Source organism: Petaurus breviceps, unplaced genomic scaffold, assembly GCF_028583685.1.
Source record: "Petaurus breviceps papuanus isolate PSGF00001 unplaced genomic scaffold, PetGlider_PUasm1.0 98, whole genome shotgun sequence".
Taxonomy (NCBI): Eukaryota; Metazoa; Chordata; class Mammalia; order Diprotodontia; family Petauridae; genus Petaurus; species Petaurus breviceps.
Window position 1 is genome coordinate 46686530 of NW_027187460.1, and position 11696 is coordinate 46698225.

General features: G+C 35.3%; 1 pseudogene; it reads right to left on the reverse strand.

Annotated features, from left to right (window-relative positions):
* Positions 1 to 613: 613 nt before the first annotated feature.
* LOC138155902 (cyclic AMP-dependent transcription factor ATF-1 pseudogene) lies at positions 614 to 1456 on the reverse strand (annotated as a pseudogene).
* Positions 1457 to 11696: the final 10240 nt, after the last annotated feature.

Sequence of the window (11696 nt, forward strand, 5' to 3'; positions counted from 1 at the left end):
TACAGAAAATGAAAGATAATTATTACATAGCTTCTTTGCTAAATCTCTTGTAAACCAACATTGTTAAAAGATCATTTTAAAGACACGGCAATGTACATGTTATACATTTAACAAAGCATTGGGTTTTCTTTTATATTTGCAATTTAGAATTATGGCAAAGTATTTACCTATTCAATCAAAAGGGGCAGATTTCAGAACTTGGTAACAATTTAAAACTATCCTAATAAAATGTTGATTTAAAAAATCCACTAATCTTCCATTAATGAATCCTCTCTCTGTTGCAAACTTTGATAACAACTACTATCTAGGAATTCAAATTGTCAAAAATTCATGTTCTGTTTATCAGATAGCATTGTTATATGTTAATTACAATAAAGGTTCCTATTGTAACCAAGAGGGGCTTGAATTTTTTTTTATTCCCTTTAGAGTGTTATCAGTATCTCTATGTAAAATCTTTAATCTTTATGTTGTAACTCCTTGTTTCAAAAGAAGTCTTATTTTTGACTTTTCAGTTTATAAAATTCCCTATAAAAAGAAAACCCACTTAATCTTCAGTCAAGTCTATAAAATTTGCTTATCCTTTTTTAGATATTTTAATGGATCAGGGATTTTTTTAAGTCTTTAATTCTTCTATTAAATTTTTATTTTGGTTTTTTTCAACTAATTTTCCAGATATTTAACATATTTCTTTTTCTTTCAACAACATTCTTTATTTTTCATCATTTTTAAAAACAAGGGTCTTCTGTTTTGATTGGATAATGTTATCATAGACTTAGGAAAGTTAATATTTGCTGATGTGGTTCAATTCTAATAAGTGTGCATATCTACTGATAGTAGTCTGTACAGCCACCTTGTTGCTGGAGACAAATATCTGCTGTCCATCTGATGTCTGTGCATATTGAAGAATTATTGTTCTTTCTTGAGTACTGCCTGCATTTGTCATTGTTAATTTCTGCAGTCCCTTTATTTCATCTTTGCTTGGATTTACTAGTTGTAATGTTCCATTTGAAGCAATGACAATGTATGGTCCAATGCTTCTATGGTAAATTGAAGGTAGAATAGGTCTTTATCAGTTCCCCTTTCAAAATCTAGTGTCTTCTGAAGAAAGATTTTGCAAGATTTTTCTGTAAGTTGGGCACTAGCTAAAATCATACCTAGCTTTTCTCTGATAAGCTATCAGAAGAATCCTGATAGTCTTCACTATCTAACAAAGATAGTACTTACACCTCCTACACTTATGAAATGGGGTTGGGAAAGTGGTGGTGGATTACTAAAATGATTGAGCAATCTAGATGACCTCCTGACTTTGTATTGGCTTTCCAGAAACAGGTACAACTGTCTTTGCTACAGATCTTAATGATTTCCATTGAACAATGTGAGAGATATGAGCATTTTGTATTATTTTACCTGGTCATTATACTGTGTCTGAACTGTTATTTTTGTAAGAATCTTCCATAATCAAGGAAGGCCACTCCTGACATCATAAATTTGGTTTCCCTGAGGGTGGGCCTTCTTTTCCTCAGAAAATAAAGTTCTGAAACCCAGTCTTTTTCTGTATTCCCTCCATCCCTCTAGCAGCAGCCAGAACCAGTTTACCTCATCTCTCTCCACAATGGTTCTTCAGGGTAAAGATCAAGTGGAATCTGAGATAAAGGCCATCACCAAGGTGATCTCAGGCCCATTCATGTTCCAGATCCTCTTTGTGATTTATCTTCCTCTATTAGAATCTAAACTCCCTGAAGGAAAGTACAATCTTGTTTTGCTGTTTTGTATCTCTGCTCCTTAGCACATAACATAAGCATGTAAGAAATGCTTTCTCTCTTTCTCTCTGAGTTTCTGTCTCTGTCTCTCTATCTCTGTCTCTTTTTCTGTCTCTCTATCTCTGTGTCTCTGTCATTATATAGTTCTTTAAACAATAAGGAACACTCTCTAAATAGCAATTTTTCCAAGGTAGGTAGTGCAAGTACTACTGTGGCTAATTTGCAACTAAGGAGACTGTGGATCCAAAAGATAAAGTTCTTGCTTTTAGTCAAAGAACTAGTAAAAATTGCAGTTGGGATCAAGGTTCTCCTGCACTGACAAATATGTAAGATAATAGAGATAGAGTACCTGGGTCCAAATCCTTGCTTTCTAACTTGTGAATTATGTTTCCTTAAGCAAGTTGCATATTGATCTCACTTTGCTCATCTGCAAAATTAAAGTGATGACATAATCTTTTACATTTTAAAATATATACTATGGTATAAGTTGTTATATTCCTCTATTAAGTAAACTTCTTAGCCAACATAAACCACTGTCCTTCTTTCTTCTCATGCCCCACCCTTCCCAATAACAATTTTACTGTTCTTCTTTGCTGAATCTGTTCTGTGAATAGACAATAGCCTATAATTAATCAATATATGCTAATCTTTTTCAAAGTAAGTTGAAACTTTTCTTCTTTTGTCCGAAGGCTTATGACACTTTATATCTTTGTTGCTTCAAGGGCAGCTTCAGATCTCCCCAGTTTCTATCTCTGATAGTTGCTTAAGGGTTTTAGTTACCTGATTTTTTCTCATTCATTGAAATTTTTACTAAGCTGGAAAATTTCTCAGTGAGTCTTCAGAAACTTGGGCTAAATTTTATTGTAAGAAAAAAGCCTCTCAAAACAGTCCCTGTGTCCTATGGAGTTGGTCTATGCATGGAGCATTAACTTCAAAGGAGCATGGATTAACAGCACAGATATGGAGGTAGATGAAAACATGAGTACAATCTTCTAAATGTGTGTCCCTACCCATGAAAAATTCCAGTTGACTTCAGGGCACTGTTTATGTACTCAAAAAGAAGGTTCCTTATGGGCAAATCCAGGAAACAAACTTTGTCCCACAATATACTTAGAAAAATTGGATAAATTTGCAAGTATTTATCTGCAGACAGAATTTAGCTCAAAGACTTTTAAATGTTGAGTATTTTATAAACTTTTAAATTGAGAGATGTTTGAAATAGCTAAGTGATCAGGTGAATATACTATATTCTCTGTCTCTTAGTTTTTTATCAATTTTTGTGTTTCATTTGGTCCCGTAGACTGTATAGTTGTAGACCTAGACAGTTATTTGGTCCTGGCCAACTCTTCATGAGCCCATGGACCATAGCAGACATGGCTCTTCTATCCTACAAGATCTCCTAAAATAAGTCCAAGTTCATATTCCTTGCTTCCATGACCCTATCTGTCCATCTCAACCTCTGCCATCACCTTTTCCTTTGACTTTAATTTTTCCCAACAACAGGATCTTTTTCAGCAAGAGATAGTATAGGACCCATCAATCAAAACTGGCACAGATTGAGTACATTTATCAGCCACATTAAATATACTCCTTTTTGCTGCATGAGGATTAGCATATATTCCACATCTTTGCTCAAAATGAATACTACCTCATGAGTAGGGAGCACCAAACCATGCTTCCCAGTATTACTCAGTTGTTGCAAATTAACCAGAATATATGTTTTTACTGGAAATTTTTTTTCTTTTCATTGAAATTCCTAATAAATGTATATGTAGACAAATTTATAGTATGACAGGCATTTGCTTGGCCATGGACTTATATGATAGAATCTCAGTGATGATAGGGACTCTGGAGGAGAGAAGATAATATGGCAACACATTTCCAAATAGGAAAAGTCAAAATTCTTTCAATCGAAAAAGAGGAAAAAATTCAGGAAGAGGTCATAAGAGCCTTGTGATTTGATTCTGTTTGAGGACCTCACATACAATTGTGGGTACCTTCTCTTTTAAAATAATTTTGGCAGAAATCTACTTATTATCAATGAAAAAAAAGTGAATAAGTTATTATCTAGTCTTTATTTTGGGGTGTATTCTTGGCTCTAAGGTCAGCTTTCTGTCCTTCTGTTCTCTATTGTACACTTTCTGTCATGAATGTACTCCTGATCCCTTGTCCTCCCCAAAAGAAGTCCACCATAGCTATGTAAAACATTATCAGGAACTGATATGATTGCGTCCCCATGACATGGTGAGTGATTTACCAAGGCAACTATCAAGATAAATGACAAGAAAAAAGGACTCATATTTAGCCAGTATAGGAAGCAAAATTTGATGTCTCTAATATACCTTTAAGGGAGACATTTTTCTTACCTTGAGGGGAACAGGAGAAGGACTATAGGCTTATCTGTAGTTGAATTTTTAACAGATTTATAAGAGGAGTATAGGGATATATATATCCTCCCTTGGCCAATTTTGTTGGTGTAATAATACAATTATGCTGGTATAATGATACAACAATATTCTGGGTTCAGAATAAAAGCTGCTTTCATGGTCACTCTTAAGCGGTAGGGTAGCCCCAAATTTATACCCATCAACATTCTTTTAATCAGACAGTGGTTCCACAAAGACTGTGAAAAAGAGCAAATATCTAGTAAATGCATTTATTCAATTAAACAGCAAAAAGGAATTAGAGTTTAACAAATTAGAATATAGCAGAAGATATACAAATGAATGAATAAAATAAAATCTCAAATCAGATAAAGAGACAGGATCTGATCTAATACAAGAAGTCCTACCCCCGCCCTCCACCCCAAAGTCTTTAAGGAGTCAAGCTGAAAATCAAGAACATATTGAGAAATCATGTTTCTCTAAATTTGCACATTTCAAAATCTCTCTCAATTTCTGTTTCCTGAATTATCTGAAACCACACAAGTTTTTTCTACCAAGAAGCACTGATATCAACTCCATGCCTCAAATAACTATTCAATGTAGCCTCAGCATTCTCTCACCAATCCATAATCTCATGTCCCTTCACATACCAGGAGAGAAACACAAAATAACCCTAGAGTATGTATGAAAGGGCATAGTCATTTCCCTGCCGTAGGGAGGCGTTAGAATGGTTCTTAGTCATTCCCTGACTCATCAAGGAGTAGTTTCCGGAAAGAATGGAGAAAGAGTTTCTGAGCATTCTATGTCAGAGTCTGGAAGGTGAAGGAATAAAACACTGAGAAGGTACAGTAAATATTTGGAGTTCTATAATTGGTATAAGCCTTCTTTTAAAGAGGGGAGAGTTAGAGGGACCCTCTGAGGAGCAAAACATTTCTTTTGCTCAAATAAAAGCTGTTGAAAAGTTATAGGTGCCTTCTGGAGAGAGGTCATGCCATCATGGTCAGAGGAAGAGAATATGGGTAGCGGTTACTGGTAACATCCAGCTAGTGCTACCAAGGTTCTTGTTTTTCAGCTTGTAATGAATGATAGCGATGTCTGATGTCCTCCCAGTACATATATCTTAGACCTAATGGATCATCCCAAGACTTGTCAAACTTGACAGCACTAACATTCCTTAGTGATTCATGTTGAGAGAAATGATCCTATGAGGACTGTAAAAAGCATTGCCAGATTTTGAAATCAGAGAAAGGAAACTGAAGACCTTAAAGGCACAGGTGCTGGGTTTTTTTCCTAATAAAATCTAAGGGGATCAGAAGAAAAAGGCATTTGGGGGAAATGGATGAGTAGTTAACAACATTGTATAGGAGAAAGAGAATCATATTTCTATACTACAGTTTAAAATATAGAAATACTGTATTCTTAAGAAGGGTCGAATATGCCTAATGAAGAACAAATACTTATAGAACTTAGTGCTACAAATCTAAAAAGATAGGCTTCTCTTCAGTGAATCCCTGTATGTCTATGAGACATAGCTCAAGCACCATATTTTACTTAACACTTTTCCTAACATCTCCTTTTCAGACTGTTACTATTATTGCTCTATAATCTTGAATCTAACTGCTTTGCATTTATTTTATTTATATTTATTTTGAATATACTTACATGATGTTGGCTCATTTATTAGAAAATAAAATCCTTGAGGAGCTTTTTTTTTTTTCATTCTTTAATTTCTATTTCTAGTGACTACCAGCACAATGTGGGGCACAAGGGAAGCACAAATGTTCATTGATAGCTTGATTAAAATAGAAGCATGTTAGAATAGGACCTGGAGTGCTAAATATTAGAATGAGTTTATGATAATGCTAAGGACAGCCAAAAATATTTTTAAGCTATGTTGAAGTCAATAGAGGCTAAAATAAGGATAGGACTGTTATTTAAAAAAAAAAAGAGCTTTCTGTCGTACTTTAGAAACAGTTGAAGGAAACTTCCATTGGACTTGCCACTATGCCACTGTGCAACTAAAAAAGTTGCTAATATACTACAGAATATTCTTCCTGTCCTGACCTTGAGATGACCTACACTTTTTCTGTATTGTCTAAGTGGAAGAATGTATGTGTAAGTGCCATAGTGTTGTGTAGACATGAAAAGTCAGGAGGCCTGGATCTAGCTCTTTTTCTTCCACTAACTACTAAAAAATGTCACCTCACTTTTCTGGTTTCAATATTCTTATCTCTAAAATGGGGAGTAAATCTTCTTTAAGATTCCGCCTAGCTCTATTTTATTTTATTTTGCTTTTTGGAGGGGGGAAGCTAGGGAGATTGGGGTTAAGTGACTTGCCCAAGGTCACACAGCAAAAAAGTGTTAAGTGTCTGAGGCCGGATTTGCACTCAGGTCCTCCTGACTCCAAGACCAGTGCTTTACTCACTGTGCCACCTAGTTGCCCCTTCCTAGCTCTATTTCAGATTCACTGATTTCATAATCCCAAGCACCTTTGATAAGGCAGGATGACATAAAGGTTCTACCATCTGAGGCCAATCTTATCTCATATTATTCCATATAATTTATTCTATACTCCAGGAAAACTGAATATCTATCTCCATTCTGAATATGTCCTGTACTTTTCTGCTTCCATAGTTTTATTCACAGTTTATTCTCTATTCTTTTCAGACTTTTGAATTCTAATCTTTTCTCCAGATTCCAACTGAAATGTTATTCCCTCCAGGAAATATTCTCTGTGAACTAGTTAGTAATGATCCTTCTAAAAATATGTATTTTTTTCTCTCTTGGACCTAGCTGGCGCTGTTGTTTGAACCTCTCTGATGTACTTATCATCTATTATTGCACATAAGAGTTGTTCACCTGTCCATTATCTCTTAGATAGATCTCTTTATTAGAGGCAAGAATTATGTATTATCCATTATAATAAGTATAATAGTACCAATAATAGTTGCTAGCATTTATGTAACACTTTGTTGTTTATAAAGTGCTTAAAGCATATTATCTCATTTTATTCTCATAACAACACTGAGAGGTAGGTCCTATTACTGCCCCTATTTTATAGATAAGGAAACAAAAACAGACATGATAAGTGACTTGCCTGGAATCATATAGTTAGTAATTGTCTGAGGCCAGATCTAAACTCAGATCTTCCTGACTTCATGGGTCACACTCTATGCACTGTACCACCTAAGTTATACCTTGCTAAACTTTGTGTATACCTCAACACACATTCCAGTGTTGCACTCATAGTAGCTGCTCAATAAATACATGTTAACTTGAGCAGAAGTGAAATAAAGGAAGTTAGAAAAACCATCCTCAAAGTTGATTACAATCTAATAGATTGAAACACATACACAAATAACTGTAATATAGTTACAGTTGCTATATGGCTATTCTATAGTTACATATGTGTGTGTGGGGGGGGTGTGTGTGTATGTCTATGCATCTCTGTCTCTGTCTAGATGGATAGATAGGTAGATTGATAGATAGACAGACAGACAGACAGACAGACATAGATAGATAGATAGATAGATAGATAGATAGATAGATAGATAGATAGATAGATAGATAGATAGATAGTTGTTCGTTTAAGGAGCAGGTATAAGTTACTTTCAAATAGAGGACTTTCAAATAGAGGAATTAGGGAATGTTTCATAAAGAATTTAATGTTGGATTTAGCCCAAGAAGAAAGGGAAATATTTTGTTATGTGGAATTGTAGGAGGAGCCCTTTTCATGCATAGAGATTCTGAGAGCAATTTTGTGGTGAGTCTCCAGTATCTATAAATATTCTAATGGTTTTGACAGACCTAGGATCTCACTGAGGCACTCTGCCTATAGGTTTATATTTCAAGTCATCCATGGTTTTTCATACTGTGCAGTTTTTCCCCCTGACCATGTAAAAATATTCAATAGCCCAGGGGTTCTTAATCTTTTTGTGTATCATGAACCCCTTTGGTGCACTGGTGAAGCCAGATGGACACCTTCTCAGGATAATGGTTTTAAATGCATAAAATAATATGCATTTGACTAAAAAGAAGCCAATTATATAATTTAAAAACCAATTTTATTGACCACATGGTAAGGACCCCTGCCATTGAAGATGTACCCAAGAAACCATAGACTTTACTGTAGCTTTTAATAAGCACTTAATAAATGTTTGACTTGTAGCAATCAGTACGATACTTGAGCTTATCTGCTATCCCTGGCTTTTTTCCTATGACTAAATCACCACCTTTTCTAGGACTGTGAGTTCTAAAATATGTTTATTATATAATTTTTTCTGTGTGTTATCATTAGCAATAGGCAGTAGCCCAATGGCACTTGCCATCCATTTTGCCACTCCTCTTTATGGTATCTATAATTTAGATTATTTTGAGACCTAATGTTCTGTGATTCACGGCCATATCACAGAACACCAGGAAAATATCAAAATTTAAAAAAGATGGACTTCTGTGCTAGGAGGAAGTCTAGGACTATTAAAAACAGTGCAATTTTCCAAATCCAACCCCTTCTCCCCCCGCACTCCCTCAGTATTCAAATCTGAATGAAGCTTTTGTCCATGTGCAGTGTCTACTAGAGATATTAGTTCTGATGGCCTAAGTCAGTGAGCTGCCCACTCAACTGAAGGTCATAATCTAGGCAATATTCATTCTGCATTCACAGAGAGACATATGCTCAATAACGGCCTTTGCCAGAATCATGGTAGATGGTCTACTCTAAGTCCAAACAGAAAACAGATTCCCTAGCAAAGCAAAGATTCCCCAGCTGTTGCTTTGTAAATGACATGTTGATTATAGGACACTATGGAGACTTAATGAGATCCAGAGCCAATCACAAGAGATTGGTCTAACAAGCTACACAAAGGGAGAAAAAAATTGAAAGAAGCATTCATTGGCTAAACTATGCCATTCAGTTGGATTAGTAGTCCATTGAATTATTCCATCAGTTCATATATCTTGGAAAGGCATGGCAGAAAGACAATATGCTGGAACTGAAATTGAATAGAAGGAGGAGAGTAAGTAGGATGACATTTGAGGAAGTTATGCAGTGCTATCAATGATTCCAAGTTGCTCTCTGACACAGAAGCCAAATGTTTTAATGCCAATATGCTCCCAATACATGGAACCCCAGCTCTCAGACGATTTCAGATTGCAAAACCCCAAAAGGTAAGATGCATGGTAGGTGAAATTAGGACCCAGCCTATTACTGATGGTGCCTTTCATTCAATAATATAAAAAGAAGCACAATAGCAGCAGCAGCAACAAAATTAGCCCTGGTTATGAGAAGTAGTATCATAAAAGAAAGTGGGTCAGCCGAGTATTAAGAACAAGAGGTAAATGATGAACAGGTTGAGTATTTCTTTATTATCCATAACATTTTAATTTGAAATAGACAAAAGACTATAGAACACAGCCTTAGTAGTCTATTATGAGCAACTTACAGAGGATTGTGGATAATAATTTTACATAATAATAACCTGAATGAGTTCTCAAATATACTGTTGTTAAGATTCCTCACACTGATGAGATGCATTGGAATTCCTTTAAAGCAGCAATTCTCTTTGTTGTTGTTGCTGTTTTTTTTTTAGAGGAGAGAAGACAAGGCAATTGGGGTTAAGTGACTTGCCCAAGGTCACACAGGTAATAAGTGTCAAGTGTCTGAGGTCGAATTTGAACTCAGGTCCTCCTGACTTCAGGACTGGTGCTCTATTCACTGTACCACCTAACTGCCCCAAAAAGCAGTAATTCTCTAAGTGTAGTCATAAAGTCCCTGGAGATATCTGAGATCCTTTCAAGGAGTTCACTCTTTTCATAATAATAGCAAGTTATTTTAATTTCTAATATGGTAAATATTGATAATCATAACCCATATAAACAAAAATTATTTGGTGGTACCCACTAATTTTTAAGAGTATAAAGTTTCCTCAAGACCAAAAAGTTTGAGAACTACTTCTTTAGAATATATTTAGATAATATTATAGTCTCTTTCACATTATGAACTCATAGATGTGGGTGATTGTCAACATAATTTTCAGTTGTAGATAAGAACTTCATATTAATGATGTGCCCAGTACGTAATAAATGTATGTGTAAATTATACATGGAGACATATATTGTGTATACAATAAGAAGATTTAAAAGTGTGGGACAAGTATACTTGTTTCTGTGATTCAACTTTTTTTTTTCTTTGTGAATCATTGGCAGGGTCATTTTGAAGGGTTTTGTAGAATATACGGTAATTGGGCATTTCTTCCACTTTTATTTACTACAAATGAGATATAGTAATTGAGAGATTTCCCATTGTACACCAAAATAAATCTTCTTGGATGCTCATAGAACATATTTAATAGGGTTTTGAAGTCCTATGTAACTGTGATTGGTTGCTCTTCATGGAATAAATGGCATTAGTATATATGTATGAGAAGTGTTTGGAGTAAGGTGAATAGTTGAACTTGGCAAGAACATAAAATACATGAAAGGAAGTAGCATAAGTTAAGGCTGCAAAGATTGGAACCAGATCCTGTTGCACCTTGAAGGTAAGAGTTTCAAATTTATTCTGTAATTAAGGGGAGGGACTATTAAATGTTTACTTTATCTTCAGAATATTTATGTATTACATAACACTCTCTCTACTGAATTGTAGTCTCTTTAAGAGTAAGATAAGTGGTCAATTAAGACATTCAAAGAGGTCCAAATGATTGATTCATTGTTCTAGACCTTCAGGAAGATACAAAGTTAGAAAAAAAAATTTCATAACAACATATCTCCTTTTATGTAGATCAGAGTTTAAAATACATTATTTCTCCCAAGAAAATAGATTCATACAGAATTTTAGCCACTGCAAGAAAGAAAAAGTTGTCAGGTTTTGGGCAGAATGGAGAGTTCACTTTGAATTTGATCAGAACTTAAGAATTTAATAGCACAGAACTCTTAGGAATTTTAGAAGTCATCCCAGGAGGGGGAGATTCAGCCTTATTAGCAAAATTTCATTATCTTTGCTGTATACTTCAGAACCAGAAGGCAAAGGTAGTCACAAAATCCCTTTGCTGCTTAGTGAGTTCCCTTGACTGGGCAGAATATGTACAGATGAAATTTCTTCTTGGGATGCTCCTAAGCAGATCTCAGGATTCCTGAGATCAACTTAGTAGACTCTATTATCCAGAAAACATGTCAGTCAGGAGTGGCTAGGTGGCACAGTAAATAGAGCAAAGGCCCTGGAGTCAGGAGGACCTGAGTTCAAATCCAGCCTCAGACATTTAACACTTACTAGCCATGTGACCCTGGGCAAATCACTTAACCCCAGTTGCCTTGCCTTCCCCCCTCCAAAAGAAAAGCAAAAACCAGGAAAGATGTTAATTAATGATCATTTGTTTCTCCATTATACATACATACATGCATATATATATATATATATATATATATTTTTTAATTTTCCCAATTCAATCAGGGAATTTGTGAATTGCCTGGGATTTTCCTATTTAAAAATCCCAGTGAAGGGGCAGCTAGGTGGCACAGTGAGTAAAGTGGTGGCCCAGGAGTCAGGAGGACTCAG